Source organism: Neltuma alba, unplaced genomic scaffold (genome assembly GCF_004799145.2).
Source record: "Neltuma alba isolate B1F8T4 unplaced genomic scaffold, ASM479914v2 tig00001860_pilon, whole genome shotgun sequence".
Taxonomy (NCBI): Eukaryota; Viridiplantae; Streptophyta; class Magnoliopsida; order Fabales; family Fabaceae; genus Neltuma; species Neltuma alba.
Genome location: NW_021632646.1, coordinates 1 through 15,000, shown reverse-complemented (window position 1 = coordinate 15,000; position 15,000 = coordinate 1). Strand labels below are relative to the sequence as shown.

The 15,000-nt window shown below is 43.7% G+C and overlaps 1 protein-coding gene across 1 annotated transcript in view; it reads right to left on the bottom strand.

Annotated features, from left to right (window-relative positions):
- Nucleotides 1–12,613, bottom strand: part of LOC114712905 (uncharacterized) — a 15,970-nt gene extending 3,357 nt beyond the window's left edge. The window contains exon 1 of the mRNA XM_028897467.1: nucleotides 12,610–12,613. The gene's annotated coding sequence lies outside the window, so the exon portion shown is untranslated. The remainder of the gene's footprint in view (nucleotides 1–12,609) is intronic.
- Between the last annotated feature and the right edge of the window lie 2,387 nt (nucleotides 12,614–15,000).

The window sequence follows — 15,000 nt, the reverse complement described above, 5'->3', positions numbered from 1 at the left end:
AGTCTTTCTTTTCTTTCTACGGTACGATCCTAGGCAAAAAGCCTTTCTTCTCTTACGAGATTTTTTCTCGACTTCACATCAACAGGAAAGAGACGACGAGCCTATTCTATGAATTGGAATTATAATGTTACGATTCCCTTCGCCATAGATGATACGATTCAAAGGTCGATCGATGTTTTTGTTTTAATCAATGGCAGGTTGCTTAGTGTGCTATAGTCGACTCGGATACCACCAACCATTCTGTGGCCGATCATATAGCCGGGACTACAACTGTGTCAAGATAGAAGCTCGATAAAGGACGTCAATCCTGAACTCTGGGATCGCAAAGAAAGGGCCCATCCGGGTTGGAAATGGCTGCCTCACAGCGTGGACTCCTACCATCGAAGCAAACTAGCCTGGCCCAACATGTAAGCTTTCTCCATGAAATGTTCACTAAAGACTTTTCGTCTCCTACAAATCACTAGTATGGCTATCGAACTTCTTTCGCCTCTCTTCTTATTGTACATTAATTCCAATTCAACCATCAAGGTTAGGAACTAGACCGACCTGCTAATAGATAGAATTCCATAAAGACCTAGCTAAGAGACTTTACTGAATGACTTGATCGATCGTACTGTACTAGATAGACCATAATCCTTTCATACGCTATTTTTGATCCAATCTCGCACTTGACACGCAAAGCAATAAACAGCAGTCTATCTTCACAGAGAAAGAAGCAAGGGACGGCATTTGTCCCTCTCTTATGTAATTTTATGAAAAGGCCCTCGGGGGTGTTGCGGTTCTATTTGATCTCGGATTTCTCCTTCTCCCACTCGCGGAACACTAACTATATCAAAGAATTTACCAACACTACTGAATACTGAAAGAGCACGGACTCGGCTTGGGAGCTCTCGCTCGGGCTATTAATCTCCTCTTCTTCTACTCATAAGAACCAGAACTGGCACTCGTAATCGTCCCTAACCTCTGTCTCTAACCTATTCCCTTTCCCTGCCGACTTATATGCATGGCAAGGCCCACACCCCTTGACTTGAATCATATAGATATAGATAAATGACAAGGGTTAAAGTATGCACAGCGTCTCCTCGCCGATGTGAATGAGTAGACACCGCATCTCGACCTCTTTCCGCTTCATAAGGAAGGGCTTGCTCTCCCTCTTTGCCCCGTTGAGCGATATATTCCCCCAGTCAGTCTACACCTGCGCTGCGGAGAGGATTTTATATATCTCAAAGAGGAGCGTAGTTTGATCGGGGAGAAAGCTGAAGAACGATTTGAATCGGTAGCGAAGAGATCGGACAGGGATAGGGCAACAAGGTTGGCTTGGCTCGGTTCGGTTTGGCCGAGGTTTTTGTAAGATATTCTGGTTCTAGGATAAAGGCAGAGTCTTTCGTTTCGATTTATAATTCAACAAAGTAGGAGTAGGAGTAGGTGGATGGATCACGCTTATGATTATCCATGGGAACGAACAAACTATTTCGATCACGATCCGCAATTGAATCTTTTAGGGCATATTTCGATGAAAGGAGGGTTTCTTATCCTCCGCGAGCCGAGTCGTTTAATCTTATCTTTCGTGTGTCACTAGGTTAAGATCTCGAGTTGGTTAGTGCGAAGAAGTCCTCTTGAAGGGACACGGACCTTCTTAAGTCCAGGTAACCAACCTTTAATCTCATTTCCAAATCCTGGTAAAGCCATTCCTTTCAAACAATAAAGCAAGCTAAGCCAACAAGAAACCATCGATCCTGGTAGAAGTAGAGATAGGAAGAAGTAGGCAGAAGAGCGTGAAGGACGAAAGAGCGGTTGATCCTGTCCCGACCGAAGACCACGTTATTTTCTCCTATTTTCATCTAATGGGAAGGGCGGCTAGGCGGGTTACGGCATAGGCATTCTTCAAATCTGTGTGGAAACATACGAAGAAGAATTCGGACCAAGAGATCCAGTCTATCCCGAAACAACGGATCGCGGATCCCATCCCAAACTAAAAGAGAGTCTGTCTACCTTTTGGGGGATCTTCCCATCCTTCCACCAAAGCCACAACACCTCCTGTATCACCATCTCCACCCAAAGAGGGATAAGCAGACGCCGGATTATCCGCTTTCACCGTATTCTCTTCCGAAAGACCGTATTCTTTGCATATGAGATGAGAAGGATAGAAAGATTAAAGGCCCTAGAGGAACTAAGGCATTACTTCTTCGAAGTAGTGCTTTCTTCTATTGTCTCATCAGGGTTTCCATCCGAACTAGGAGAATCAGGACAAGCAATACAGGCTGGTAAAAGATATAGTTAGTGTACTTTTTCTTTATAAACTAAAAAGCGTAAACAACTAATCCCTTTGCAGTAAACAAAATAACAGATAAATAGAGCAGTAAGGTTAAATCGAAAGAGGCCCCGGATGGAAAGTCTTTATTTTATGCACCAACGCAGGCCTATCACCAAATCTCCACGGCGAAATCCGGCTTGCTGACTCATGATTTACACCTCTCTCCGCCGCTTCTTAGCAGTTGACTGCGAGATTAGCACTTTATTCGTTACTAAAGAGATCTCTTTTCCGCGCGAGCTAGTTCTTCATTCTTGTAAGCCCCTTTTTAAGCTGCACTAAGACTTCGGGTCATCATGCACTGACACAATCATTATCTGAGGGCCAATGATCATCCAAAAAGCAGTACCTGGCATACTCCTATCTATAAAAAGCCACACTTGCTGGATTCGACTTCTTGTGTACAAGCAGAGCATCAACAATCCTTTTCGTTTACAATTACAAATTGTATAAACTAATCGAGATGCTTCTACACGTCCATTCTTCTAGGAGAATAAGACCATTTGCCTTACCCGGCCTTCCAATCTTTTCAATCGGTCTAGTCCACGCGTGGACAGAGTAATTTGCTTCCTCGAGCCCATTACCTGAAAAGGCGACTACCTATCAATCGTATTGGCCCAATTCCAGATCAATAGAATATAAGGTATCATATTTACTAAATTCCTAAGGTAATCGCCCGCTTTACTAATAGCCTCTGCCTGCCTATTGTGTTATTTTCTACGGATTGCTTGTATCAAGCAGGACGTCCACATGAGAGTTGTACCAAGCAAGTGTTCTCCCTTCACTATCGGACCAGCTTCTTACTTATTTGTTAGCGCCTACGGGCGGAATCAAAGAAAAAATAAATACAATGGGCTTTCGCCACCTGAAACCGACGGTCATTCAAGATTATCTGCATTTTAGTAAGTGTAGGCAAGAGACGCAGTCTGAGTATTAGGAATAGCGAGTTATCCCTCCTGTCCGCAGAAGTTAATGCAACTGAACCATTCGCTACTCCTTTTTGTGTGACTGACCAACTTACTTAATCTCGAATTTCATATTGAAAAAGGAGGAGGCACATCAAGGCTGAAGTCGAATCAAGCAAAAGTCCTCTAACATTAGCTGCTTTCCTGGGACTTGCACTTGCTTTTTTTAGAGAAGGCTTGGCTCTATTTATGCTATTTCCATCCACTTGGCTATGACTGTTCTTCGCGAGTCTCTTTCGTTTCTTCCTGGGAATCCAATGCATATGAAAAAATAAATAAGAGTTCAACCATTAGATTATGAGAAGAGTGGCAAGAAGTGAAAAAATATGAAACCTTTCCTCGCCTGGTGGCTTGGGCTACGGTCCTACCAAGTACATCATCCGAACGAACTAGGTTCTATTGATTTGTAGGACACTCGATCCGTTTCAGCTAAGCTAATAGAATATATATAAATGAAATAAACGCTGTCACTTTAAGCGAGTTAGGAGATTCACGTGCTGCTGAGAACCATTCCATAATGGAGGACTTTATAACATCAACCGACTGTAGCCAGGTAGCACTTCTAAAATCTTTCTTGGCGAGTCACCACTGTCTCTCTTCGATCGAGCCCCTTGTATGCCCTACCCCTCCGCCGAGGGAAGAGGAAGAAAAGACCTGTCCCTAATGAAAAGAAGAAGTTAGCAATTCAACCATGTTACCAGAGGTGGAAGGCTCTCGTCGCTCAGGAAGCTACTACTGATCCCAGACCTGCACCAACAAGGATTTCACTGAAACTTTAGCTCAACAGCTTAAGGGCTACTATATCTCATCCCCACGAGGGAAGATCTAGTGATAGAGGAAAACGCGAGAATGAAGGTTTGTAATGAATACTATTACACCAGAAAAATCAGTATCTTACCGCGCATCAGCTTGAAGAGCGGCTATCGGAGTCAGGCTTAAGAGAGCCTCCTACCTAGTCAAATACTGAACTGAAAAAAGAAGAATACCATCATCGAGTACTGAATCGGATTCAGAGATCACCAGCCTATCGAACCAAAGGTTGACCAGGCACTTTTGTTGTTGCAGAATTAGACCCCCAATCCAATGGTTACCAGTTGAAGAGAGCGGCTCTCTTGATACGAACCGCTCAGGGTCAAAAAGAAAAGAAGAATATGCCTGCTTGCGATATAAGACTGAAGCCAAAACGCGGTTTGCCAACTTTGTCTTGGATGCCCTTGGGCGGAATAGAATAGATGGAAGTCAGAACATAAGAAAGAGGGGGCACTCGCTGTCGTAAAGTAGACGTGGGCAAGAAAACACGAAAGCAAAGTATATCACTCCAGGGTCCCCTGAATCATTGTATTCATCAGAAAAGGGCCTCCCTCCGAGAATGGACTAGTTGAAGTGACGCTTCGCTAGCAATCGGGATTGATGAGCTTGCCTGGCATTAAGGTATTGAATCCAGTCTTGCGTTAGTAGCATTGACTCTTGCGAAGAAAGAACCTCAGGAACGGAATCAACTTACTATTCTCACTCCAAAAAATGGACAGAACGACAAGGTCCGACTCACTTACGTATCGGATATGTCGGCAAGTCCAATACAAACAAAACAAGAAAGAAGTTGGACCCCGGCCCCACCCGGGGTTGCATGAAGTCTCAGTAAAGATGAAATAAGCATGTCCCTTTTTTGGCTTCGGCAAAGACTACTCGCTCGCGGTAGACTTTTCTAGCTTTATTGCTGGCTCTAAGCCTACCACTTTGAAAACCTAACCTTCGTTCGATAGAGCTAACCAACCTTCCCTTTGATATGAAAGTTTTCCAACCCACCCGAGAGAGCTAGGAACCTAAGGAAAGAAATTCGAATTGGCTCTACATCATCTGGAACTAAATAAGCTTCGGGGTCTTAATTTCCATTCTAATCTGCATATAGAATTAGAACCGGGCTATCCCATGATCGTGATTTGATCATCATTATAGGGCGTGAGAAACCACGCCTTATGACGAAAGGGGAGCATTATGTCCGATCAATACACCAGTCTGCGCTCTAATAAAGGGTGCTATGGAAGAAATTAGGCACTGAACTGAGGTTTAGTAGTGCTTATCACTCAGGACGGCCAGACTCCAGTCGTCGGTTTACTGGAAGATTTTCTGAAGAGCTTAGTGCAAGTGTCGACTACACGAGCATTCCCTTACTCGGCAGAGCTTTCTCAAGAAAAAGGAAATAACTAAGAATTTTAATCTTCGTTCGGACTACACGCCAGTCTTTTTCACCAAGAGCTTGTTCCGAAATGGGGCGCATGGGAGAAGTACTTTGGAATGATTTGATTGGGACGCTAGTGAGTTAATGAGCACTGTTTGCATGGTTCCATCAACGCTTTTCTTGCGTGTTCTGAATCGAATTCATAATCTATAATATAAAGAAGAGATGCCCCGTAGAAGACTCCAGGCCACCGAAGCTAACAAAAGGCTAAGGATAGCCATTTAGTTGTTTGTTCTTATGCCGACTAAAGCTAGCTGCGCCACAGCTTGAATCTCCCTAGAAATCCCCACTCGTAGCCCTTAGGTTTGACTTGGGTGTGTTAAGCATATTCGATTGGCTTCTTCACCGGGTTAAGCGACGGGAGTTTTAGGCTTGGCTTATCACCATATCCAACCCGAATCCCGTAGTTCGAAAGGAGAATTGGGCTACCTGAGACCAACCAAAACATGAGACTGGTTTCTTAGCAAAGCCTTGCTTGGCTCAACTTACTCTCTATCTCTAATGGCTAGACCAAAATCCCCACTTAAGCCTGCCTAGAATCTTGCTTCTGGGCTGCCCTATACCTCTATAGACGTAGCTTTAAACCCCATCCCCCTATAAGAAAGAGGTCGAATTGCTTGTACAGCTAACCCGCTACCTCTCTAATAAATCTGAGTACTTAACATTTGCGATCCCATGAAGTGAGCCAAAATGAGCCATCAATACAGTAATATATAGGACTCCCTTATTTTTTCAGCTTAGCCACGTCGACCGGATCAATCCACTTTAGCTCGTTCCCAACTCGGTTGGATCTAGGATAGGACCGGTTAGCACAACTTCACTTACTTAGACGTAAAAGTTTCACACCTGACCTGCTTTACTTGTTATTTTCTTCGGTCTAGGCCGTTAATCCAACAGGTATCACATAAGCCCTATGTTTGGGATATTGACTAACGAAAGTTCCCTCGTTTTCGATGAATTGGATTTTGATTTTCTCCTCAAGAAATAGAAAGAGTGCAATTTTGTTTGAGGAAAGCCCTTATTATCCTATACAAAAAACCTGCCGTTAAGGAGCTTTGGAAGAAGCGATATGGGTGATCCACCATTAAAGGAAGGGATTACTTTGGCGAATGTAAAATTCTATTACTCATTATTTAATTTCTCCTTTCAAAGGTGTCTCCTCTAGTGGGAAGGAATTCACAACCATAAACGTCAGCTGGAACTTTCAGTTCAGTTCACACGGCTGGGGCTTTACCGGCCAAAGTACTTCCTTCTCCGCTTAAGAAGATTCTGTTGTCACGGCTTTTGCCACAAAAGTGGATGCTATCGGTTCCCCAAACCATAGACCAATCTTCTCATTCCAAATTGACTTATTCGATTTTAGGACACTGATTCAACACGCTTAATGGTTTCCGCGCTTTAGTGCTATTGAGAACTCCGGGCCAGAGTTCGTGGCTGAGGGGATGACTGGTCATTTCCACTGGACCGACCGTCCCAATGTCATTTTATTAATTTTATTCTCCCTTGCTCATAGATGGGGTTTCAAGCTAGAGTCAATTTTCTTGGTTCTATCGGGGCCCGTCCTGGACTTCCTTTTTGCATTACGCGGTTCAGCACTCGCCCTAGAATCGGGTTTCCGTCTTCGGATAGGAGTGGTGGCACAGGAGCGGAAAAATCACCATACGAACATCCGCGCCTTAATGAACAATGGATTCCCCCTTGTGCCCGAGACGAAACCAAATAAAAGATTTACATATATAAAAAAGCATAGAAAAGTGGGATGTGCACGAAAGAAGGCTTTCGCGGAAGCAAAAAACCTCAACCCTAGGTTTACCTAGGCTAAAAGAAGCGCTGCTTTTTTTATCTTTTCTTCATCGAGATTGGGTTAGTGTTGCTAATAGAAGGTCCTAGGGTTTCTTTCTTATCCTTGTTTGTCCGTGTCCTTTCGATCTTGTCAAAAAATTGCCCATCATTTGCACATCGATACGTGCCTGCTACGCTTCCTCTTCTAGAACAGTGACAGCCTTTTTTTCTTCACTCTACGGAGGACCAATATACAGCTTTGGAATCGAAGGCAGGTAACCTCTTTCTTTGGTAGCACGATCAAATCGAACGATTGGATAAATCCTGATATAGAGAATGTGATTATGACTTCGAAAAGAACGTATAATGAATGGGAATCATACAAAATCAGACCAACGAGAGAGTCCGACTTGGATGTGTGAGGAAAAAACAGCTCAAGAATGAATCCGGCGGTTAGAAAGAAACTATATGCTTAACATACGGCATTCGGTGCTTGGCCTTTTCTTTTTGCACCCACTATCCCTGAAGGAATTTCATCCATTATCCATAACGGCTGAACCATTTCTCTTATTCTCATGACGAATAAGCCAAGCATAAGATAAGATTTGTATGAAAGAGATTTCGTTTCACCGTTTGACTCTGTTGACTATGAAGCTTGATTTCACACTGACAGGTTTGAAGGAAATTTCATTCACTAACCTTTTCTTACTCCCACTACTTCATCACCTGCGACAGCAGGGACGGGTACAGGTACTCGCTTACTTGATTGGCTCAAAACCTTACCGCCTGAAAATCGATATTTCGTAGCAGGATTAGAAGAGAAGGTAGTTTGGTGTTAAGGACCCACCCGAACATTCATATTATTTATTCCCCCCAAGCCGGTTCATCTTTGCTTCCTTGCATGCCGCTTTGTTAACAACCGGCGAGACTCTCCTTCTCAAGCCAACCCCAGGTCGGGACGAGATTTTCTTTTTTCTACTGGGGAGCTACTTTCTACCCTAGATCTTCTCATTGCGTTCAAAGGAATGCTTAATCCCCGCCTAGAATTCGTGAAAAAATGACTTTATTCGCTTATCCGGTTTGCGTTATACTCCAGCTTTCCTGGCTAACTACTAAGCTTTCCAGGTTCGCTACTCTAGTGGAACTCGGGTTTCCCTACAAAGTCTTTCTTAATTGGCCCTGCCCTGCCCGTACTATTACTAGATTGAGCACCAGAACCGAACTAAGGCTCGTTCCATTATAAATTTCTCCTAAAGCTTGAAAGCAATGCGGATTAGCACAGAAAGCCTGGCTGGAAGTATTTTGATTTTTAGAATGAAAAAAAAAACTAAAATTTCTGTAAATCAGGACTTTCTTTAAAGAAAAATGGTCTATCTATAAGGCTGGTTCAAAGCTTAGATAGGAAAAATCCCATTTCATTCGGGTTTTCTTTTCTGAAATTCCTTATCCCGGAAGTAGCTAACCTAACTTCATATGGATTAGTAAGGATCAACTGGGAATAAAACTCAACGTTGCGAGCTCAAAAAGTGATCCTGGAAGGCCTACGGGTAAACAAAGATTCCAATTCGAGATTGGCAGAGAAACGGCCCGTGCGAGCACGAACCAAAGGAAGGTGCCAAGCCGAAGTTACAAATCTCATAGGTCAATATCTGCTCAGTCTCTGTTAGCAGCTTCAGTAGGATGAAGGTCTTTTCTTTCTTCCTTGCTCGAATGGGGAGAAGCGCTACGGTGAAAGATCTTACATGCCAAGGCTGAATTGCGCGTATCCGGTGAAAGGCCAAGGCAATAAAGAAGAAAGACCAGGCGCAGGGCCAAAGGCAGCATAGTACAGAAATGATATTCCTGATTCAAGTCTTGGAGGAAGGGCGGCTAGCTACACTAGAAGAGAGGGGTTCAACCCAGGCAAAGTCCTTAGCAAAGGCCGACGTCCCATCAGGCAACCTCCTGAAGTTTGATTCCGTGCATGAGTAAGTACCCGTAAATCGTAGAGAAGACAGAGCGGGGAAAGCTGCCTTATGTAGTTACCTGCTCTTTCATCGAGATTAGCGAATTACGGTTTAGGAAGATCTAATAGAATCTGCTTCGAGGAGCCTAGCCTTCTTTGCTATTACTTTCAATATCTGCTGCTTTTGTGCCAACCCTCTAAGGAAGAACTCTGGGGAAGGCAGGAACTTCCGGATTTACTGATTTAGGACTTTTTCCCGCACCGATCAGACTAATTTAGAAAGCTAGAACTATGAGGGAAGACCCGGAACAATATGCTTTGCTGGTACAGAATCCCTTGCTATTGGACTTGGCAAGTAAGCCCAGAAGGAAGAAGTCGTAGCTGCTACCGCTCCGTGGGCTTCTTCTTAGTCTGCTCGAAAGGAAAGCCAGTCACTCGAGAGTAGAAATCAATAGAATATATTATGACAGAAAGACTAGCTTTGAGCTTGAACGTCTTTCAGCTCTTGTTCACGACCCAGCTGCTATTGAATCAGCGTAAGGAGATGTCGATGAGAGTACAATAGAGAAAAGAATTCGCTTCAGAGCTTGAATCAGAATATCCTTCAGTGATTGCCCAGGTAGAGGGCATACCATACAGGACATACCAGGGGAGAAGTTCGGCTAAGCCGGAAAGATAGATCGAGTTTAGCCTCTTGATTGACTTTAGGACTGAAAGAAGCCGGTAGCATAACAGTTCTATAAAGCACTGCTTTTAGGTCTAGAGATTCATCCCCTATTACTAATAGGCTTTAGTTCGCTAGCTCGTGCTAACTCTTAAGATGATAGATAGATACCGGCGTCAAGCATTCGTTGAATCTCCTTTTCCCTTCTTTACATACAAGATCAGCATAATTTTTGTTCATTCGTCTAGGCCTTTGTTTCACAGGTTTTTCCTGGCCTCTTCGATTACATTCCTTTCTTGGGTTCACTAGAAATGTCATCTCTCTCTTCCTATCCGATATCAGCCATCAAACCCTGTCGGATAGAAGCCTACCTACTATAACCGGCTCATCTGTTTACCCGAGTTAGACCGCTAGCATCTTACCTTACATCAATAGTCCCTACCCCCATCTTTATCCATCCCGTTACGAGCAATCGAATGAGTTTTGGGAAATGTGAAAGAAAAGAGATGCGGATGAGAAAGTGATCCAAAGTAAGTAGCCCTTACTTCTGATCCTAGTGGCTATGGCTCAGGAGCGGGATAACAAAAAGTAAGGATTCGACTAGCTTTGAGCTCTCACGTAGTTCAGGTTGAATCAGTTTCCTTTGGTTCGGTGGTATCGTGTATATAGGGTCAAGGCAGATTAAAGGAAGGAATTGATAGAGCTAGAGCTTAAAGGTGTATATGACATGAAAAGCTTTCTCTTAAAAGTAGCCCTCGACCCCCGAAACGCAACTAACCGTTTTATCTACGACCTACCGAGCACTGAGGCCTTGAGCCGAAAGGATAGATTCTGTTCTCCGGAAGCGCATTGTCTTTTTTGACAACAGACACTTGAAAGAAGGTCTTTTTCTACTCGTTTACTGAGCAAATCACTTGACTAACGGTAACGGGCTCCACTAACTGACTTCACTTTTGAGCGTACCCAACTCCCGAAAGAGATAGATGGAACTAAACCTGTACTAGCTCTAACGTCTCTATCTGGTCCTTGCTCTGATCGACTTGCCCGGAGTCTCGGTTCCCTTCCTTGAACCGCCGGAAGCGCTGATCTCAACAGATTCTCCATCTGCACAGCCGCTTGAAAGACTGAACCTGCGAAAAAGAGTTTCCTCACGAAACTAGCTATGGTAACTGCACTCCCGGTTTAGTCTTTATGATCCCCTTCCCCGTAAGCTACGTTGGCCTGTTCCTCGAGTCAGTATTCGGATCTGTCTCCTGGCTCTAGTTTAAGGTCCGTTTAGTACTTCTCGCTTTAAAGGAGAAGAGATAGATCGCTTATGGGGGCTACAAGCGAGATAAACGGAGGGCGCGCTTCACGGAGTTAGTGAGGCGACTGAACGAAGGGTTCAGGAAGTCTCTCCCACTGACTGATGGCACTCAACTAAGGTCGGGCCCGAAAAAAGAAATGTTTACTGACGGGACTAAGTAAGGGACGAGACAAAATATATCTATCTTTGGCTTTCGAGTATTAACTTCCTTCCCTTGTCAGGCCTTTTCGTCGAAATAGTCCGGTGTTATTCGAGTTCCTGCTGTAAGCCTAATAAGGTTCTTTATTCCTCTTCATTTTCCCAAAAGTATCGTGATCCTAACCTTCTCTATTCTTTAGAACCCGGGAATCTCTTTTTTTCCTCCCTTCTTCCTCAGTCAAGCGAGCGATGAAGCGAGACTGAATCCTTACTTCTCTAGCGTTGAACGAGTTCCGGGCTAAGGACGAAGAGTTGGCAGCCGGTCCGGAAATGCAGCTATGTCCGGGAAGCGAGGATTGAAGAAAGCTGTGAAATGCTGGTTTACTGGGATTCTTTTTATATCCTATAATTTAACGTAGTATCAGGACTATAGCTTTCAATTGAAACCAATCTGTAGTTAATAGTCAAGGAAAGTACAAAAGAAAAAATAGGAGGGTGAGGTAACATCCATTTAAAACCTTTCCTGTCTTCAGGTTATATCAGGTCCTATCTGCTTCCCAGGTTTTTGTTTTAGTACTCTATACTAACCTGGCTTCTTACAGTAAAAGACTTAGAAATTGAATTCCAAAAGGAATTTTCACTGCTTTCCTCTAGAAAGCTAAGGATAACAAGATCAATTCTATAAGATAAGGCAATTACCTTTAGCTCAAAGAGTTAAGGGTTAGTTTACCTTAAACCGTATCGTTCGACTACGGGATACTCATCAGAGCATCCCAAAAGTCTCTCTTGTGACTGGCAAACATCAGCTTTCAGCCTTTGTTTGGAAATATAGGCTTTTCTGTAAGGAAGAGGAAATCCAACAAAAAGAAGATAAAGCACCTTAGAAAAAAGGAACCTACTAGAAAGAGGAGTTAGCAGCATTCGGATGAAGTAGAGTTTAATTGCGTGTTGTTAGAGAGAACAAGGGGCAGATCAACTATTAAGGTATGAAGTAACTCAGAGGTACGTAGTTGCTCGACCAACGGGAGAGGAGCGAAAGCCACTCGACTTAAAGGAGAGGCTATGTAGTAGCTCTCCCGATAGGGAGAGGATTGAAGACGCTTAGTGCTAAGGAATATAGTTGCAAGCGTAAGCTCAGGAAGAGAATGTGAGCGAAGCAAATCGAATATATATATTACGTAAGCTTAATAATCGTAATTCTTACAGCTTTTGAATCGCATTGCAAATATTGAACAGGGCTGGTTGCTCAACTGCTCAACGAAAGGCTCAACCCAAGTAGATAAGAATGTACCAAACCAAGGCGAAACCAGTACCCTAAGTTGGTCTCCAATCGAAGTCCCAATTCAAGTGTGCCAAACCCGCATTCTCCTTTTGATTGGGAAGGATATGAATGAAATAAGCTTCTCAAAACCTAAGCACGACGAAGAAAGCTTCTGCCATTTAATTGATGGAGGAGAAGCGATAAAAGAAAAGTATCAAAGAATTACCAAAAAGCCCCGATCTAGCCCTGATCTAAGGTGAAAAGCGAGTCGATCTGGTATCCAATATCAAATGGAAGTCGTATCACCCTTGACATAACAGGGTTTCGGTCCCATTTCTTCTTGCCATAGAGGTCGAAGCTTCTTTTCCTGTTCCCAGGAGTGAACATAGGTGGGCGTTAGCTAGTGGCTTCAACCCGCTCTTCAGAAACTAAGAAAGAATATGATTTGCCTTCCTGCAGACATGGACTTTGACAGTCACTATTGGGTTCCATCCCGGGGCTTTTCAGGGGGATTACGGGGCTCTTTGGGAAAGAAACTCTTGTGATCTTCGTATCCTCCTCCCCTTTTGTTTACTTTCCCGGTAACAAGGATTGCACCTCGTCAAGGCTTTCTTCTCAACAAAATGTTTAACCGTCCTCGAGCCGCTCTATTAGAAAGGAATTCCAGGGCGCTTAGAGAACGTCTTAGAATACCTTTGAACATTCATTTTGTACCCGACCAATTACTTTATTAGCTTCTCACGTTGAGTTCTAATCGATAGAAAGGACGGAGACAAGCAAATTCAGAACCTTGCTCCGGGTTCTTCCTCATTGCAATCCGAGCCAACCATCAGCAATGGGGCTAGCTTCTCTTTTCGATCTTCTCTTAGGCTATTCTATGGATAGCATTGTCTACTCTTCAGCTGACATGGAACCTAATTATTAAACAGGTCTCTGTCTTCTTTTGACTGTTAAAGAGCGCTAACGACTAAGAATGGTTTTATTTACTAGTCCTGTGTGCTGAACCGATGATGTTAGGAAAAGATTATGGTGCCAAGCATCAGATTGGCGACGGGCACAGGCACACTGGAGTTTTAAGCTTCTCCACTAATGGTTAAGGGTAGATTGAATCTGGTCAAAAAAATCAGGCATGTAAGACAGACAGATAGATTAGGCTCACTGGCCTAAAAGAGGCAACTTCTTCCATTGATCTGAACTCACCAAAGCCTATTTCTCCGGAACGGATACACTCTTGGATCAGTACAGTCAGGCTGAGTCGCTTGATGAGCTCCTGAAGTCGAAAAGAAAGATAATAGCTGACCTTTGCCTTCGGTCAGCATACCTCCAAGGTGAGTAACAAATAGTCATTCCCAACCTCCATTGTTATAGCTTTGAAGCCTATAGCTCTAGTACCAGACCGGTTTTTCTAATTACGTATAAAGTCTCTGTCTCGTCTTTCTTGCTCTTGGCCTAGCCCCTTTCCATCTTACCAAGCTTAGAATGATCATTTATTCGATATTGAATACCTTTTTGACTTTGAGACTACTACTAGCAACGAAGCTCAACCTGACTCGATCAGTCTACGAAAGCAGGGGAGCGGAGATCTTTCTTTAAATCATTCCGAAGTCGCCTTTGCTGAATCGAAGTTATTCATTTCATTCGCTACTGGAGCCCGTTTATTTACTATTACTATTCAAGACGAAAACAGGATTGAATCGAATACGGAAAGGTCATGGAACCCATAGGCACCGGACTGAGGTATGAAATGAAGGACGAATTAAACTCGCTTCGGGCTCAAGCTTAGATAGAAGAGTCCAATGAGTCCACTAGTCCATCAATGGAAATTTGATAGAAAGCTCAAGCTGAGAAAGTCACAATCCATTGAATAAGATCGGCTCAAGGTGAGAGCTCAAAAATAAAGAACCTCTCCTTTTAGTCGAGTGGGTCAACCCTACGTTCAGTCTCGTGTCTATAAGATCAACCGATCTGCTCCAGGTAAGATGACCCCAGCTATCACTGATCGAACCCTAGATGGCATTGATCTGAACACCTTGACCTTGATGGGATAAGATCGTTGGAACCTTCTAAAGGTCTCCGTTTACATGATCAGTAAGATAATGAATGAATTTTACTTTTCTGTCCTCTCCCTAATGGTCGAGCTTTTCTGTCCTCTCCCTAATGGTCGAGCTATTGACATCCTAGAGTAGCGGCCGCTAAAGGAAAGGAATTTCTTCGCTTTCGTTTCTTCCAGGCCCATGCATGAATGAAGTGAGGCTGCTCGACAAGCAGAAGCAAGCATTTCGTTCGGAAACTCAATCAAAAGGCGAAGACCTCATCCTCTTACCGTGTACATTCTACATACGAGATGCTTCCATCACGTCCGGGCCGCCGCCTGAAGCCGGAGTAAGAG